This window comes from Ambystoma mexicanum, chromosome 3q (assembly GCF_040938575.1).
Source record: "Ambystoma mexicanum isolate Mex_15411 chromosome 3q, UKY_AmexF1_1, whole genome shotgun sequence".
Taxonomy (NCBI): Eukaryota; Metazoa; Chordata; class Amphibia; order Caudata; family Ambystomatidae; genus Ambystoma; species Ambystoma mexicanum.
In genome coordinates, this window is record NC_090926.1 from 712,013,836 (window position 1) to 712,032,518 (window position 18,683).

An 18,683-nucleotide genomic window follows, 5' to 3' on the forward strand; every position below is an offset into this window, starting at 1 on the left:
ATGTGATTTTGTTTCGTTTTGTATTCTAGCACGTGCATCGGTAAAATGAACACACTACAGTCTAGAGCAGAGCAGAGCAGAACAGGCCATCTGGAAGAACGAAGGAGTAGTGTCACTGAACTGGTGAAATCTGCAGTAGCTAGCATACACTTTTGTGGCGTTCTCTGTTCTAATTTCCCATTAATTATCCAATGCCCCGGCCAGCGACGTCACCCGACCCCACAATTAAGATTGGAAAGTAATGTGAAACTTGAAAATCCTCTGGGTTGAACTGTGCTTCTAAGGCTTAGACACCCATTAAAACAAGTAGTGGGATAGGATTGCATGCACGTAATCACTGTTTGGCACAGCCATGTCAATAGTTACTATGCACATTTGAAGTAGTTTTAAAAGATATATGTGTGTGTGTGCCAAGAAGCATGCACCATCGTAATCAAATAGGTGGTTTAAAAAGTCAAGTATGTTTGGTAAAGACTCTATTTAATTGTTTTATGAAATAGCACACATTTGAGGAGTTAACTTAAGCTGTTTGGGGATTTCAGATGCAAATGGAACAATTGCTGTTCTTACCGTACTTAAGTTGGGTACAGTATAAATCCCCTACCAGAAACTTCATTATCATATTACTTTGTTTTTAGAACTGTATTTCAATGTACCTCCAGAGCCTTCCAGGTTTTGATGGGAAGACAGCAGGGTGTCAGTGAAAGGAAGAAAGGTACGGCCTCTCCATTCTGGTTTGAGGCTACAAAAAGCAGTTGCCCAGGTGCAGCGGCAGCATGTTGCAGTGACCGCACACACTGCCCATGCCTAGTCTGTGTTGGTGGCCCGCCTCAGGTCAGCGGAGCACCCGACAACGCAAAAGAACACTGCGTCCTCACAGTGTGGTAGAAGCGGGGACCACTAACAGCAGCACCAGGATCAGCGGGGTATGGACTCCCAGGCTGGGGGGACACCCCAGCAACGGTGGCTCTTGCACTGGGGGCACCCTAGCAAGGCTGCCAGAGGGGCCGCGGTCATGCGGCAAACAGTTCCCCCAATAATAACACAGACATGAGTTGCCGCTTCCTGGGGCTCTGCTGCACTCCCATGTGCGGGCCAGCAGAGCCCCTTTTATTAGGGAGGCATCATGACAAGGTCATGATGCTCTCTCACAAAAAGAACTAGACCCACACTCAACATCCCTCCTTTATTATAATTAAACAAATCAAACCCCACTGCAAACAGGAACCCTGTACTGGGTTGCACGTGGTGCATTCTTGTCTGTGCACCGACTGTGCTCCTCCATCATTACAGCCAACATTGGGTGCATTCCAGTCCGAGCACCACCTAATAGCTACTAAAATCTAAACTTTTAGCACTGCAGTTGTGTTCCAGTGGGCATACCACAGTGCCTGACAACAGGCTACTTGAGCTCAGAACATCCCGGGATCAAACTGGCCACTGGCGCTGCTGCAGGACAAGAAGAATACATTTTCTTCATCCTCCACCTCTTCCACCTCATATTGCGTTCCTCTGGGACCCTCCGCCACCTGGACCATCGCCACTCTGGGGGACTTTCTCCCTGATGTCCCCGCCATGCTGGCTGGTGTTGGGGCGGAGCACACCCATGCGAAGTGATCCACTTTCCCGCACCTTCCACAGATGTGTCCTTTCACTGGGCAGTCCTGTGGATGTGGGAGGTCCCACCCACACTGGTGGCATGTAGTGGCACTGGGGTCTCTCCTTGGCCAGTCTCCCCTCCTCATCGGCTTTCCTCCTTGCCACTTGCCGATGGCTGCCACCTCCTCGAGCTTGACTCGCTGCATGGGGGCCTCCAGCTGGAGGTGGTGTCTGATGAGTCCGTGACTGAGGCTTGCACTTCTGCCAATTCCTGGGCCCAGCCGAGGTCTAGTATTCGACCGAGGGTCAGCGTCGGGTCCCTCAAGACTTGGTTGCGTAGCTTTGAGGAGCTGCAGCCGTAGATGATCTGCACTCTGATCTCATCCCCCTCGAAGTTTCCCAGGTCGCAGGACAGTGCAATGCCACGCAGCATCCCATGAAACGCATCGAGGCTCTCTCCTTCCTCCTGCCTCGCACACCTCATCCTGAACCGTTCATAGTCCCTGTTAACCATGGGTCGGAAGTACTCATTCAGGGCTGCGATGGCTGCAGCATACGACTGATTTGCCGGCCTTAGTGTCTTAAACAGCCTCTGAACAGCCAGTGCAGCAGAGTACAGGAGTGTTAGGCGCTTGGCTGCATCCTTTATCTCGACCGCCTCAAATTACAGCTCCAGGTTCTCCACCCAGGCTGTGCACCGGGGTCCCAAACTGGCGGGCAAGCCCATCACACCAAAATGATGCAGTGGCGCGAGCTGTCCTTGACATATCCCCTTGTTGTCATCTTCCGCCATGGTGAGTGCTGGGCAGGATGCCGGTCGTGGCCACTGGTGTTAGGTTCTTTGGGAGGTTTCCGCAGTCACTGGGCCACAGGTGGTTTGACCAGTCGGGGAAGAAACTTTTGAATGCGCACCCATCCTCCCTGGGCCGTCCCCACCTGTTGTGATATCAAAGGCGGCATAGGTGAGAGGGAGGGTCAGCCAGTTGTTTTGCTCACTGGGCTGGCCTCACCATTTCCTTCCACTGTAGCCGACTCCCTCAAGCACTCACAGGCACGGGCCTCAGCATAGTCTGCACCAGCGTAGACTCCCTGTGGGTGCACGAGCGCTCCGACTGGAGCCGCTACCCTCGGATGCGGTCTAGATGTGGGATGCAGGAGGGGTGATCTTGCCCTTGTTTTTTGTTCATGGGTGGCTACGACCATGCAGCCCTGCTTTTACCACCATGCCCCTTGCACCGCTGGCCGCCCCCGGGCGAAAAGAGGTCTTGTTTTTTTTTCCTTGACTCCTCATAGCAATTTCACCCGTGTGCAGGCCCGGGTCTTGATGGGGCCCAGGCAGGATGGCGGGCTGGTCGCCACCGCGGCCTGGATGTGGGGATATCTGTCCTCTTGATTCCTGATTACCATTGGGGCTGCATGAAATGTGGAGGAGTGCCTGCTCACTACATCCACCACAGCTAGACTTGATTCCCTGGCCTGCTGTTTAGCATCTGCGTATATTCTCATCCTTTCATTGGCCTGCTCATCTCGATCCCTCATCCTTCCATCATCTTTATTATCCTCTTCTAGTTTTGGGGGTTGCGGCTTCCTGGTTCTGACAGTACACCCACACATCACTTATGATAGTGTCTTCCTATCGTGCTGTAAGGAGTGTTTATGTAGTTCCTCAACAGTTGGTATACCAATTGTTCTAAAAGCTTCCCAGTCAAATGAGCGATCGGAAGAGCTCTCTTTAGATTACCTATTATTCTCTCAGCAGTCTGATTGGCCTGAGGCTATAATAGAATGACTCATCAGTGTCTGAAATCCAATTATTCTGCTAATGTCCTGAAGTCTAGACTGGTGAACGGGTGCCCATTGTCCGATTTCACCACCCTGGGGATCCCCTATGCTGTGAACATCCTATCCAGAATCGGAATGACATGGCAGTCAGCCATGGATCTCAGCAACTGAAACTCTGGGAACCATGAAAATTCATCCAGTTATCAATACATACTGCCCCCCGTACATTGGGCCGAAGAAGTCAATGGCCACCTCATCCTATAGCCTCTCTGGCAATTGTGTTATCTGTAGGGGTTACCACACTTACTGTCATAGTAGGCATTTAGTTGACATTATGCCCATGTGTCCCTCAAGTGCCAGCTCGACCACTTCGTGCCACACCGTGATAGAAGCAATGAGCTTGGTCCCTTTTAGTTACAAGCCTTCATCCAACAGTGAAAGTTCTTCTTTCACTAGCAGCAAACACTTGTTGTCCTTTTGAACATCTTTGGACACCGCCTAGTGAACCACATAATCTATATAATGATCCGCAATTGTCGTTTCTCGGGTCGCTGATTCGAGTGGATGCCTTAACATGAAGTCTGTGGGATTGTCCTCCTTTCTGGGTGATTTAATATGTGAAATGAATAATGTTATAGCCGTAGTGCTCATCGTGTGATCTTCTGTGGCATCAGGGCCTGAGGTTTACCATAAATAAACAGTAAAGCATGGTGATCCATGACAACTGTAAATGGATGAAAGTGTTTGATGCCCAGACTACTGCCAACCCTACGTTTCTGGTTTGAGAGTAAGCCTGTTCTGTTTTGGACAGACTCCTACTTGCATGTGACACTATGTGTCTCCTGTGCGATGCATATTCATCAAATTGTGCCAGAACCACACCCGACCCCACAGGGCTGGCATCTACTGTCAGTTTCATGTGTCTCGCTGTCTCATAATATGCAATGTTATCAGCTGAATCTATTCTCAGCTGAATGCTTTCAAAGAACTCCTGACATGCCTTGGACTACTAAAGGAGCAGTGCTGCTTTGTGAGAGCTCTCAAAGACTCACTGATGGTCGCAGAGGCCTTTATATATCTGGTGCAGTAGCTGGCAAGTCCCAGAAATTATTTCAACTCTACTACATTGGTTGGAGGTGGTGTGTCGTTGAGGGCCGCTACCCTGTCCAGGTCTGGTATCATTCTCTGTGCCAAGAAGATATTCCCAATGAATCCAAGTGTTCCTTTCTGAAACTTACATTTGTCCTTATTGAGAGTGAAGTGAGCCGTTTCCAGGGCCATGCAGACTCTTACCATGGTGTTGTCGTGTTGCTTTGTGTCCCTTCCGAAATCCAGAATGTCATCAGTGTAATTTAAACAGTTGGGGATATGTTTGATGGTATTGTGGACCTCAGCCTGGAAGATCTCTACTGCCGACAACACCCAAATGCTAAATCTCTTATATCGGTATAAGCCCAAGTGGGTTACAAACATGGTGATGTATTCTGACTCCAGGCTCAATTCCAGCTGATGCTAGCCCTTATTTATATCCAATTTGAAGAAGACCTGGGCTCCATTTAATAGATGTATCATCTCTGTGAAGCAGGGGGCCTGATGCCTCTCCCGTATAATAGCCTGATTTAGTATTCTCATGTCCACAAAGAGACTGATGTTCTCGGACCCTTTTTTTGGAACCGCTACAATGGGAAATACCCAGGGAATTGGTCCTGTTGGGGACTCCATAATTTCATGCTCTAATAGCTTATGGAACTCTTTTTCCACTTGCTGTTGGATATCCACTGGTATGCCCTGATAGTGTTGGGCAACTGGAGAAATGGTGGGGTCAGTTTGCAGGCTGGTTTGTTTGTGTTTTAGCTGTCCTAGACCTTTAAACAATGATGGGGGCAGCTGTTCCTTTCTTTTGACAGTATTTATGTATTTATTGACCATCAAGCGGTAGGCACATGTATGAGTCCCATGTCTAGCACTGCTGTAAAGCTCAGAATGCACCCACTTTCTGCTGCCACTTTCAGCATGTGAATCGATAGATTTTTCAACTGTGTCCTGTACTGACAGGTTGCTTCAAAGTATCCTGTGAATGGCATTGGTATTTTGGATCTGTAGGGATATATATCCACTTCTGAGGGACATAGCCATGGAGCCTTTGGGATGGTTTATGTACTTCCTCACTGATTACGTTAACTGTGGCTCCGTGGTCAACCCGAAATACCGCTTGCAAGTTGTTAATTTGTATTAGTAGGGTCAAACTTTATTCTTTCACCTGCTGGTTTTCGCAGAAAACAGGGACTTTGCACGTCAAACGGCACATTTCATGGAATCGACTGTGCTGGTCTTTTCCGTACTTTGCAGGGACTTTGCGCAAGCTCGGCACACCACTGTGAGAGGCTGACTGCCTTGCGCAAGACACCACACAGAGTATTGGCATGGCTTGCGTTTAGTGTCGGGTAGGTGGTGGAACTCGCAAAATGAGGAAGAACAAGGGAAAATGTGGGTGTCATGAAGGACGGACCGCAGACAGTCCATCGCACATGCCCACTATTGCATGGAACTATATGTATTCATTGATCCAAGCGCGCAACCTCGCGGCAGGGAAATGGCCACTCAGAGCGCCGTGATACTATCTATCACCCGAAGGCAGGCGTACAGACACTTGCGCATAGGATTCACCACGCAGAGGTAAGATCAGGTGTCAGATTTAGGGGTTTGCGTACGCAGCCATGGGTTCTGATCTGACTTAGGGGTTCGTGTACGCAGTGTAGCGGGGTGCAGGAATGATTTACAGTGGTTCGCATGCAGATTTTCTGAGTTTTACCCAAATTACTGTACGCATTTTGTCAGGGTGCCAGTAACAGTTACAAGGGATCCCGCACAGGGTTCACAAGATACAGGCCTGCTTGTGGGGGACCCTACGCACTGTTTGAAGGGTGCATGTATTCACACCTGTGAAAGCACGCAAAGGTAGCTGTTCTGGCTGTTTTTGCTTTGCCTCGGTGCCTATTGGGTGCGTTCCGGCCGCAACATGCATATGTGCTTACTTTTCTTCACAATTCCATGAGTACGCGGAGTGTGCAGGAAAACCGCTGTGTAAAGGCATGCAGTGTTGTTCTCGTTGCGCAGGCTGCATTGGATATATGTGCACTTTTCCATGAATTGGGCCCACGGTGTTTCATCCATATTGGTAGGTGCATCCCGAATGCATCCACGGTTTACCCTTTGTTCTGTGTCGTGGAGTGGAACACATGCCTCTTATAGTCTACGTTGATGTGGGGAGTGGAACACTGACTTGCTAATTCATCAATGATGTCTCTTACAGCCGGTCCCACTGAAATGTAAGACTATCACATATCTTGCCCACCATGGACCCCAGGTTGCTTGTTTTGGTAATGTCAAATGCCCCTAGAAGGTTGCATGGACAGCGAATCTTGAAAATGCGCCTGGAAGGCATTTGCCAGGGTTACTGCCATCGTGGCTGGTATGTCTTCTTGTAAACATTTCATCTTGTTAGTCTCCAGTTTTGTCTTCAAGGCCTGCTTGATATGTGACTGGTGCTGCTTGGTTTTGTTGTGCTGTCTCTCCTGTACCTCTATGCTCTTATTACTCGTGCCCACCACCAATTGATGTCTTTGAGCCCTGCTGTCAGGGCCTGCTGGGCTTCTGTACCGTTTTTGTTTGTTAGGCTCTGACATGTTTCCTCTGTTTACTGCTGCCCCCCTCAGGCTTATTTTGCAATACATACTCGAAATGGGGCGTGCTATGTCGCTGCAATCACCACCCACTACAGCCTGTCAGTAGGTGTATCCCCTCTGCTCAGTGACACCGGAGTAAGCCTGTGCTCCATTTCCGTTTGTCTCCGTCCGTTGATGGCAGGTGGCACGGGCTCATCGCATCGTCGCCAGTTGTTTTGTTGGGAGTCCCCCGGGCTAACGGGGGACTCTCGACCCGAATCCCACACACACAGTGTGGGGTTTTACGCGGGTCCCCTAACCGCGTTGAACAGAGTCACACGGGAGCCGGGGTACAGTGCGGCCTCTTTATTCGGCACTTAAACAGGAACTGAGTTTCCCATGTCCCGCCCCCTCCCTAGCCCAACGTCACTTCCCTTGTATCGGGAACTAAGACCGCAACGGCGGTCTGCCCACACAACGATGTGGGCGGGCTGCATAGCCCTTACTAACAACCTGACATCTCCCCCCTTTTTTAACAACCACATGGCTCTCTCCTCCTTACTCCATTTCTTCTATGAGTCTGTGAGGCTTGAAACGACTTCTCTGAGGTCGACCTCTGTTACCCGGTGTGTGCTCGGCCAGGCCCTGGGGTGATGAACTGTCTTCACCTTCTGAGGTCTCGCTCTCCTCTACGTAATACCGGTCGTGAGCGTGGTCATCCTCGCTGTCTGCCTCTTGATCCTGTGTATCCTCCATGTAGCACCTCTTGGGTTTGAAGTACGACACGTTTCTCGTAACGGAGGACTGGTCGGCTCTCTGGGCCGTAATCATCGTTCCTTTCTTGTGCGGGACCGTCAGCGGTTCCGGTGCGAACGTGGCGTCCTCCTTGCGTTGTTTGGGTTGTCGCAACCACACTTGGTCTCCCAGTTCCACGTTCGACTCCTGTGCCTTTCTTTTGTGATCAGCCGTGTCCTTCATTTTTGCTTTGGCGGTGTCGTCCTTGTCTCTGGCCTCTTGTTCCAGAGGCGTGGCCTCCGCTGCGCTTGCGTCTTCCGGCAGTCGTGTCTGTACTGGTCTGCGGAACATCAAGTTGGCGGGGCATACGCCCGTCGTGCTGTGGGGGGTGTGGCGATAATCCCTGAGGAACTGATATAGTGCTTGTTCGAAGGGTTTGTGGAGGATGGTCGCTATTTGCAGGGTTCTTTTGATGTTGGCTATGAACCTCTCGACCATCCCGTTGGCCTGTGGCCATCTCAGAGTTATCTTCCGATGGTGGAAGCCCATATACCTCGCGAAGTTCTCGAAGTCTGTGCTCATGAATGGCGCTCCATTGTCGGACTTTATGATCCTGGGTATTCCGTATGTGGACAACATGCGGTCCAGTTCCGGGATGACGCTGGATGCTGCTGTGCTGTCCACGATCTGGGCGTCAGGGAATCGGGAGTGTTCATCTATTAGTACTAACACATATGTGCCATTTCGTAGTGGTCCAAAGAAGTCCACCGCCAGTTCTTCCCATACCTTTTTTGGTAGTGGCGACATTTGGAGTGGGTTTGGGTGCGGCGGCGGCGCTACCTGTGCGCACGTCGTGCATCGTCCTATGATTTCCTCCACCATCATGTCCAGTTTGGGGAACCACACTTTTTCTCTTAGTAGTCTCTTGGTGGCCACCACTCCTCGGTGACTTTCGTGTGCTACCTGGATTGTTCTGGTGCGCAGTGACTTCGGGAGGAGTACTTTGCACCCCTTTAGTATTATGTGGTCGTCGACGATGGAGAGCTCGTCCCGGACATGGTCTATTAGTTTGACGTCCTCTCGGACCTCTTCCGATTCGTGCTGCGCTTGTTGACGCATGTGCGCCCTTCTATCTTCCTGTATGCAGTGTCGTACAATGCGCAGAGCCGGGTCTTGTTCAGAGTGTGCAATGATGTCTGCCCACCCCACTGGTAACGGCTGTAGGTGATGCACCACGTAAATGAGGTATTCGTCAGCGATGGATGGTTGGGGTGTGGCTGGGCCAGTCGGGTGGTGTGACAGATAGTCCGCTGGATTGTCTTCTTTCCCAGGCCGGTGCTTGATGATGAATTTGTAATCCTGCAGTCGTAGGCCCCATCTGGCTATTCTGGGCGGCATCCTTGACTTGGGGTCTCCATAGATTGTGATCAGTGCCTGGTGGTCAGTGATGATAGTGAACTCCTTGCCGTACACAAACAGGTGAAAGTACTCGCATGCCCATACCACCGCCAGGCTCTCCTTTTCCGCCTGGGAGTAGGCTTGTTCTGTCGGGGTTAGGCTCCTGCTGGCGTATGCGACCACGTATATTTTTGCGGGTTCCAGTGGGTCGATTTGCGTCAGTATGGCGCCCAGACCTACGGGGCTGGCGTCCACTATCACCTCGGTGTGTCTTTTGGCGTCATAGTACGCCATGTCCTCTGCCTTGGAGATGGCATCTCGTATCGCCTCAAAGGCCTTTTGACAGTCTGTGGACCATGTGTAGGGTTGATCCTTGCACGTTAAGAGGCGCAACGGGTTACTGATGGTTGCGTAGTCCTTCAAGTATCTGGAGCAATAGCTGGCCAGTCCCAGGAACGAGCGAAGCTCCATCGTGTTCGTTGGGGGTGCGGCTGAGTTGAGTGCCGCCACCTTCTCCGGGTCTGGTCGCATCCCTTTGTCAGAGAATATGTGTCCGAAGAATCGTAGGGAGCCTTTCCCGAACTCGCACTTGGCTTTGTTGAGCGTTAGTCCGGCCTCTTGCAGTGCGGCGCACACTCTGTGGAGAGCGGTGTCATGCTCTTCTTTGGTCTTTCCGAATACGAGGACATCGTCCGAGTAATTCAGGCAGTTGGGCACGTGCCTGATGACTCTATGTATTTCCTCCTGGAAAATTTCTGCTGCGGAGGATATCCCAAAACTGAGCCTTTTATATTGGAACAGACCCAGGTGTGTGACAAATGTCGTGATGTATCTGGATTCGGGAGCAATCTCAATCTGATGATAGCCTTTGGTGAGGTCCAGTTTCGAGAAGACCTGTGCCCCGTGGAGCAGGTGTATCATGTCGGTGATCCTGGGCGCCTGGTGTCTTTCCCTCTCAATGGCCACATTGGCTCTCCTCATATCGACGCACCGGCGTATCGATCCGTCCGGTGACTTCTTGGGGACGGGAACGATGGGGGACACCCATGGAGTGGGCCCTGAGACTGGTTCAATGACGTTAAGCTTGATTAGCTTGTCCAGCTCCTCTTCGACCTGGTGTTGTATATTTATCGGAATGCCCCTGTAGTGCTGGGCGACGGGTGGTATCTTCGGGTTTATGTGTAACTGTACCTTCCGGTGTTTTAGTTTTCCTAGGCCTCTGAATAGGTTGGGGAATGTTTGTTCGATGGCGTCCGGTCTGGCAAAGTATTTATGGGCCATAAGCTGGTACAGGATGTGCACTAGACCCATCACGATGGCCGTCTTAAAACTGAGGATGCACCCGCTGTTGGCTTCCGTCTTCAGGATGTGTAGCGTGATCTTCGCAGCGTGCGATTTATGCACGCACCAGGCAGATATTGTTCCATTGCATGGCAGCGGGGTGGTGGCACCATAGGGGTATATGTCCACTGACGCCTTTCGGATCTTTGGAGGGCTGGAGAGTGAGTTGTACGCCTGTTCGCTTATTATATTGACTGTCGCCCCCGTGTCTATGAGGAATTCCAACGGTGTGTTGTGGACTTGTAGCATGAGCGTCGGACTGTGTTGGGTGGCTGTGGCGTTGTTGAGTGCCCACACGTACCCTTTTTTCCATTGATCGTCCTCCGATGACTGGGATTCACTGCCTGATGGGGATCTCATCTCAATGTACCGGACGAACCGTCTTCTTTGCGATCGCCTCGATCCGTCCGATGGCCTTCTGTCGTCTCTGGCGTAGGAGCTCCTTCGAGGTTTTTCTTCTCTCCGGGGTCCCGGCTGGTCTTCTTCTCCTCTGCCTGCTGGCGGACTATGTCGTGAGCTTCTCCTTCTCTCTTGTTGTCTCGTTCTGCTGGGTCCCTGTCCCGGCGGATTTTTGCAGACGGCTCTGTAGTGGTCCATTCCGCCACAGGCGGCGCACTTTTGTCCTACAGAAGGGCAGTCACCCACGTGCGGATACTCGAATCCGCATCTGTAGCACGTGGCGTCTGTTCCTTTCCCACCCGGTGCGGGCACGGTATGCAGTCTGTTGATGGTCTCAGCAGTCAGCGGCGGGTGTTGAATGGTAACTTTGCCTAGGCTGTCGAGCTGCGACTCAACTGCTGCTTCCATCCTGGCAAGTGCAAGGATTTCCTCGAGGGACCTTTGTTTTTGGAGGAGCTGCTTCCTGAACGGCTGGGAGATGCAGCCAGCTATGACTTGAGATCTTAGCGCCTCGTCATTCGAGTACCTATGGAACTCGCAGTACTTTAGCTTGATGCGTAGGCGCATCACAAAGTTGTCAAGGGACTCTCCTTTTTCCTGTCTCGTGGTGTGAAAGACGTGGCGCTCGTAGTCGATGTTTGTATGGGGCGTGAAATATTCTGATAGCTTCCCATGTAGTTCCGCATGGGTGACCGTGTCTACGTTCATCAGTTCGCCTGCGATGTCTCTGACAGCGGGGCCCACTGTCATGAATAGGGTGTTTTTCAGCATCGCGTTGTCGGTCAAACCGATTGCCCCGGTTTAGAATTTGAAATCCCTGAGCCATATGACCCACCTGGGCCCTAGGTTGGATGTGTCTCTAACATCAAAGGGGCCCGGTAACGGTAAATTGTGAGCGGCGGTACCTGACGTTGGCGCCTGTTGATGGCCATCATTCACGGCTCCAGATCCGTCCGACGAGGAGGCTACGGGGCTCGCCGGGGCCGACATGTCCGCTGCGACGGTGGTGTACGCCAGGCACCTCTATGCCTTCTTGTATTGTGCTGTGTGGCAGCCTGCAGCACGTGTAGGCGGTGAGCAGCCTCTTTACAGGCTGTGGCGTGTGCTTGCCGGTGAGCAGCCTCTTCACAGGCTGTGGCGTGTGCTTGCCACTGTCTCTTGGACTTTCGGGCCGTCTCGTTGCCTCCCGCCGATCGCGGGTTGATGTGCGGGGGGCGTGACCACCGGCAATTTGGCCGCGGGCCCGCGTTCGCCTCTTCAGGCGGCTACGACCGCTCCGGCCGCTCCCACGCGGTGTTTGTGGGGGGGAATGGGCTCCTCCCCCTTCGGCACTCCGTGCCTGCGGCCTTTCCAGCGGGTACCTGTGATCGGGAGGTGCGCCGACACGCCACGCCGCTTGACCGCGGACCTCCGTGACACCCCTGGCGTTCTGGGTGGAGGTGCGCCGACGCGCAGCACCCGCTCGCCTGCGGGCCTCCGGGGTTGCGAGTGGGTACAACGTACCCCTCGTCGCCAGATGTGGCGTTTTACGCGGGTCCCCTAACCGCGTTGAACAGAGTCACACGGGTTCCGGGGTACAGTGCGGCCTCTTTATTCGGCACTTAAACAGGAACTGAGTTTCCCATGTCCCGCCCCCTCCCTAGCCCAACGTCACTTCCCTTGTATCGGGAACTAAGACCGCAACGGCGGTCTGCCCACACAACGATGTGGGCGGGCTGCATAGCCCTTACTAACAACCTGACACACAGCATCTCTCTCTCATGAAAGGTGTGGATAACCAGGGAAGATGCAACAGTATTTATTCTCCTGCTTCCGCCTTCCAACTAACTTTCCCTTTTCCGTTACATCACATGCTCCTCCCTCTGTCCCGCCCCTTCACATAATAACGTTGATGTGATCCACGACATCACACCTCAGTACATGACAGATGGACCTAACTTCTGCACTTTGAGCACCCTGTAAGAAAGATAACTGCTAAAATGGAATTTACGAAATCTAATTTAGAATTGACCAAGGCATCTACCACTGCTGGGTGATAGCAGCAGGGACATATGGGAGAGCAGAGAATAATAGCTGAAGTCTGTAAAAGATGGATTTGGCCAGTGCCGCCGAAACCATTGTCAATCACTGCAGCGCCTACGGTGGTGTCCTCCGTAAAATGACCTCCTACTGTTAGTGTGGTGCATGCAGGGCTCTCACTGTGTGATTAACAATCTTTGTCTGAACTGTGCATGTATGGATTGAGGGGTGCTCATCTGGGCAGCCCTGCACACAAGCACAGTTACAGAAATGTTTTAAACTGCTGTGAATGGGTCCCCACTGGGCCAATACATTCCTGCACCCCAGTCTTTGAAATAGACACTGACTGGCGCCGCCTGCTGGCCATGTCTCTCTCAGGCGGTGGTGATATCTGGATTTCTGACCACACCCAAGCATATGAAAAATGTGAGCAGTGGGTTGCGGTCAATCAATCAATCACTCTGCTTGCTGCTCCTGATGCCACGTCCAAACTACCGGAGGAAACGCATGCAGAACGAACAACGCACCTACCAAATTAGGACTTGGCCTGGTAGCGCCCCTGCGCAAACTCACACTTTCCAATATAAATGAAGACTAAAGAGGATTTCCTTCCTGGGGTTCTTAGATCGTGGAACATTTGGTGTAAGCTGGTTGGCTGGGTCCAAGCAGCAGCTGAAGTCTGCATTATGGGAGCCCATGCACGGAACAAGCAGTCAGGTGGGTACAATGAGGGGGCGCGGGGGAGGGGGTGACATTCACTTAGGAAAGCGGACCTGTGAATGTGCCTAGAAAACTCCCTTTGATCTAGGTTTGTTGCTCATATGCACCATTTCAAAACAACAGTTTCTGTGGTTAAGTCATGAGCAGGAATTAATGGTCTTTGTAGAAAGTAAAAAGTTCAGTGTACACTGCTTGTTTCTGTTTCAGTATCTCGAAGTGGACGGGAGCGGTGCTCCTCTACATTCAGTTTCAGGTTTGATTGTTTCTGTATTTACTTATTTTAAAACGTTCCGGAATGCTTTCGTTTTAAAATAAAAGTGTAGGAAGAAGTTGAAACGTGTACCACAATTCACTGCACTCACCATTTCCATAAACAGCAGGTGTGTTTGTTTTGGGGAGTGGGGGGTTGGATTGTGTGTGGGAGGGGGCGTGTCAGGCCAGCAGGGACTTAATTTGACAACTTTTTTTCATACACTTTGACCACTGTCTCTCACAATCTACAGGGTAATTCATAGAATTTCGCTGAAAAGTGTCGCAAGCGGCTGGCGCAGAGTGTCCGCGTGCGATTGACTGCGCCAGGCACGTGCGCTAAAACCGATTTCCGCGCACAGCGTATTCATGGATTTCATGCTCCCAAACCAGCCGTGGCGCAGAGTATCGCAGCGACCCTGCAGCAGCGCCAGTAACGCCCCCAAGAACGCCCTTGCGCAAGGAAAAGCCATCAAAATCGCTAAATCATCGCAAAGGGCTGCGCTAACCCTGGACCAGTTTACAGGGCTGCCAAACAAGGAACGCAAAGCGGGAAACGTGCATATCAGGGGTACACGTGAAGTCATACACGCGATTAGCCAGGGTACGTGTATTACAGGGGTAGGCGGGAAGTTTAACACGCGATTGGCCAGGGTACGTCTATTACAGGGGTACGCGGGAAGTTTAACACGCGATTAGCCAGGGTAAGTGTATTACAGGGGTACGCGGGAAGTTTAACACGCGATTAGCCAGGGTACGTGTATAACAGGGGTACGCGGGAACTTTAACACGCGATTGGCCAGGGTACGTGTATTACAGGGGTACGCGGGAAGTCTAACACGCGATTGGCCAGGGTACGTGTATTACAGGGGTACGCGGGAAGTTATACACGGGATTAGCCAGGGTACGTGTATTACAGGGGTACGCGGGAAGTTTAACACGCGATTGCCCAGGGTACGTGTATTACAGGGGTACGCGGGAAGTTTAACACGCGATTAGGCAGGGTACGTGTATTACAGGCGTACGCGGGAAGTTTAACACGCGATTAGCCAGGGTAAGTGTATTACAGGGCTACGCGGGAAGTTATACACGGGATTAGCCAGGGTACGTGTATTACAGGGGTACGCGGGAAGTTTAACACGCGATTGCCCAGGGTACGTGTATTACAGGGGTACGCGGGAAGTTTAACACGCGATTAGGCAGGGTACGTGTATTACAGGGGTACGCGGGAAGTTTAACACGCGATTAGCCAGGGTAAGTGTATTACAGGGGTACGCGGGAAGTTTAACACGCGATTAGCCAGGGTACGTGTATTACAGGGGTACGCGGGAAGTTTAACACGCGATTGGCCAGGGTACGTGTATTACAGGGGTACGCGGGAAGTTATACACGGGATTAGCCAGGGTACGTGTATTACAGGGGTACGCGGGAAGTTTAACACGCGATTGCCCAGGGTACGTGTATTACAGGGGTACGCGGGAAGTTTAACACGCGATTAGGCAGGGTACGTGTATTACAGGGGTAGGCGGGAAGTTTAACACGCGATTAGCCAGGGTAAGTGTATTACAGGGGTACGCGGGAAGTTTAACACGCGATTAGCCAGGGTACGTGTATTACAGGGGTACGCGGGAAGTTTAACACGCGATTGGCCAGGGTACGTGTATTACAGGGGTGCGTGGGAATCATCACACGCGATTAGGCTGGGTGGGTCCTCACAGGTGTTCCCTGAACACCCTCCACGGCCCCTGCAGGCAGCCTACAAAACAGGGGACTACCCTGCACACCTGCTCATGTCCCCCTGCACCCCCACCCCCAGCAGTGCAGGGGCAGCCTCCACCAGGCCCCCACTCATGTCTCCCACCACCCCCACCCTCCCGCCACCAGGGGCAGCCTCCACCAGGCCCCCACCCATGTCTCCCACCACCCCCACCAGTGCAGGGGCACCCTCCACCAGGCCCCCACCCATGTCTCCCAACACCCCCACCCACCAGCACTGTGGGGCACGTGGCCAGCAGGCAGTCAGGCAGCAGCAGATGGCAGGTGGGAGCGTGCTCAGGGCTCTGGGGGTCAGTAATTTGGCCTCCTGGCCAGGAGCGTGGTCTCTCGTGTGTGAACGCGTGGACAGCCTGATAGGTAGTGAAATCCCACACGTCAGCAAAGGCCCTTAGCGCGTAAACCCGTCAACAGCATATGCGCGCCTATAGTCACCTGCACGTGCAGGAAATTGTTGCGTGACACGTCCCAGTGTCAAAGCGTGTGATTGGTGAAAATGGATCTACACGCAGAAGTGACAAAGCGTGTGATTGGTGAAAATGGATCTACACGCAGGAGTGACAAAGCGTGTGATTGGTGAACGTACATGCCGCGTAAGTGACGCTGTACGTGTGGGCCTGTATATAAGGTACATGTAGAACACCATTTCCTTGTACGTGCTTTTCGTGGAGAGCGAGTGGGTGAATTCTGTACTTCTTGTCGTTTCACACGCGATTTACTTCACGGCGTTTCCAGTTCGTATTCCCTGTTACCTCTGACAGCTTTTTCTCTTTTTTCTCTTTTACTGGTTTACCTGGGCCTGTTCCCTCAAACAGTGTCCCCTTCTACTGTTGTCCTGTCTTCTCAGACAGCATACACATCTTCTTTTGGCGGGGGTTTAGCCAGCCAAACGCGCTCATTCTTCACGCTCTTTTACCTGGCAGACGGTGAGTCACGCACGTATCCAACTTCTGTGCTTGCCCCGTGTGTAGCCTACCCCTTCAGAGGTCATTCTAGGCTGCGTGTGACACGCATACGTTCATTCTTGTGTTACTGGGTGCCACAGCGTAGTGCAGGTTTTTCTTTCTGCACACGTGGTCTAGGAGGGGTTGCGTGCACGTCATCTCCCTTTTTTGGGCCTCCTGTGCGTTGCGTGACCCGTCATCTTTCCCCAGGGGTTACAATCAGCCGTGCTAGAGCACTAGGGTACAATTACCATCTGGTACCCAACCCCTTTGACCCCCAATTGCCCAGGACAATTGTCTACAGCCACTCCCATACGCACATTAATATCAGTGCCATGGCTGGGAGGCGAGGATTCCGTAAGGGTGGCAAAGGTGGAAGAGCCACAAGTGGTGGCCGTGGTGGATCCGGTAGGGGACGTGGTCGTAACTTGCAGGGTGAGCCTGTCCCCCCATGTGTGGAGGACCAGTCAAGGGCACCCATCATCCCCCCCCCTCCCGTTGAGGCTGAAGTGGCTGACACCATCCATGCTCAGCCCTTGTTGGACCAGCCCATTGTGGCACCAGACCTGGCTGACTCCATGGCTGACTTCCAGGTCAGCAGGGCTACGACACGTGCGCTGGTGCACGTTGATGCCATCATGCCACGTGGATCTGGGGCAGCAAGGTCATCTGCTGCACCAAGGAGGCAGGGCGGAGTGGCTGCAGGGGCAGCTGCGGCTCCATCCACCCCAGCCCTCACACACCCAGCCAGGACAGTGTCGGTCCTAGTCCATGCTGCTGACGTTCCCCCTGACACCATCACACTAGAGCCAATGCCTGCACCAACTCCCATGCTGAGTGTGCAATCCCACACTCCTGATACAGAGTCCACCAGGGCTCCTGCCCCTAGTGTCCAGAGCGGCGCAGGACACTCAGGATCACCACCACCTTCCAAGCGGAAGAGGAAGAGTGCTCGTCCGGCACAGGCTGATGCCCCAGACACGGCTACACAGTCCGGCCCGTCCAGGAAGCCCAGCTTCACGGATGACGAACTGAATGCACTTGTCGAGTATGTGTCCGGACATGACAACGAGATGGTCATTGTTGCAGGATCCAAGACCACACCTGCACAACGCCAGGCACACTGGCAGACCGTTGCGGACATCGTAAGTGCCCTTGGAATCGTGAGGCGCACAGCCAATGATTGCTATAAGCGCTGGAATGACCTAAAGCGCAGGGCAAAGAGTAAGCTGGCCTCAAGTCATGCCGCAACTCTAGTGACTGGAGGTGGGTCTCCAGTAGTAGACATGGAACTCACTCCACATGAGTCAGTCGCTGGGACCTACGTCACGGAGGAACAGATCCAAGGCGTGGGAGATCTGGCTGATTACGAGGCATTGTCCGGTGAGTGCACATGCATGTGTGTGTCATCCATGTGCATGGTGTGTGTGTGAGGGCTTCTGTTTGGGTGCCAGGTGAGAGTGTGTGCGCCTCAGTCGTATGGGTCAGCCATGTGCTTCATGCAATACTTCCTGCGCAGCTGCATTTGGCCATAGCAGTATCCCTTCTGCCAACAGTAGACATCTAGCACAACTGCACGCCAGTTGCCCTTGAAGTGTCACCTTGACACAACATATTTGCTTATTTTTCACTGTTCATTCAGTCAGTTTGTTTGCATTCCACCACTTTCACTAGGCATGTCGCTGTCCACTAGTCACATGTCTGACATGGGTATGGTAAAGGGGAGTGACTTTGTTACCTGGATATCATTTGTACACACATGTCCCTGTGCAATTTGACCATTACAGACTGGCAGCTCCAGGTGAAAAATCTGACCTGTTAGAATCAGAAAAGCTATTACATGCGGGAACTGGACTGAATGAATAGGTGCTGCCCTCCTCTCCATCTTCACTCAATAGCAATGGTACATGCCATCTGTGTGATGGCATGTGTGTTTCACCTGCCAATCACAGGCCAATGTGTGATGCCACTGCCAGGCAGCATGCAGAAAATTTGTTCATCTTCCATCTTGGTGTCATCAGTGTGTGCCGTTTGCCTGCACTTCATACGCAGTGAGGGT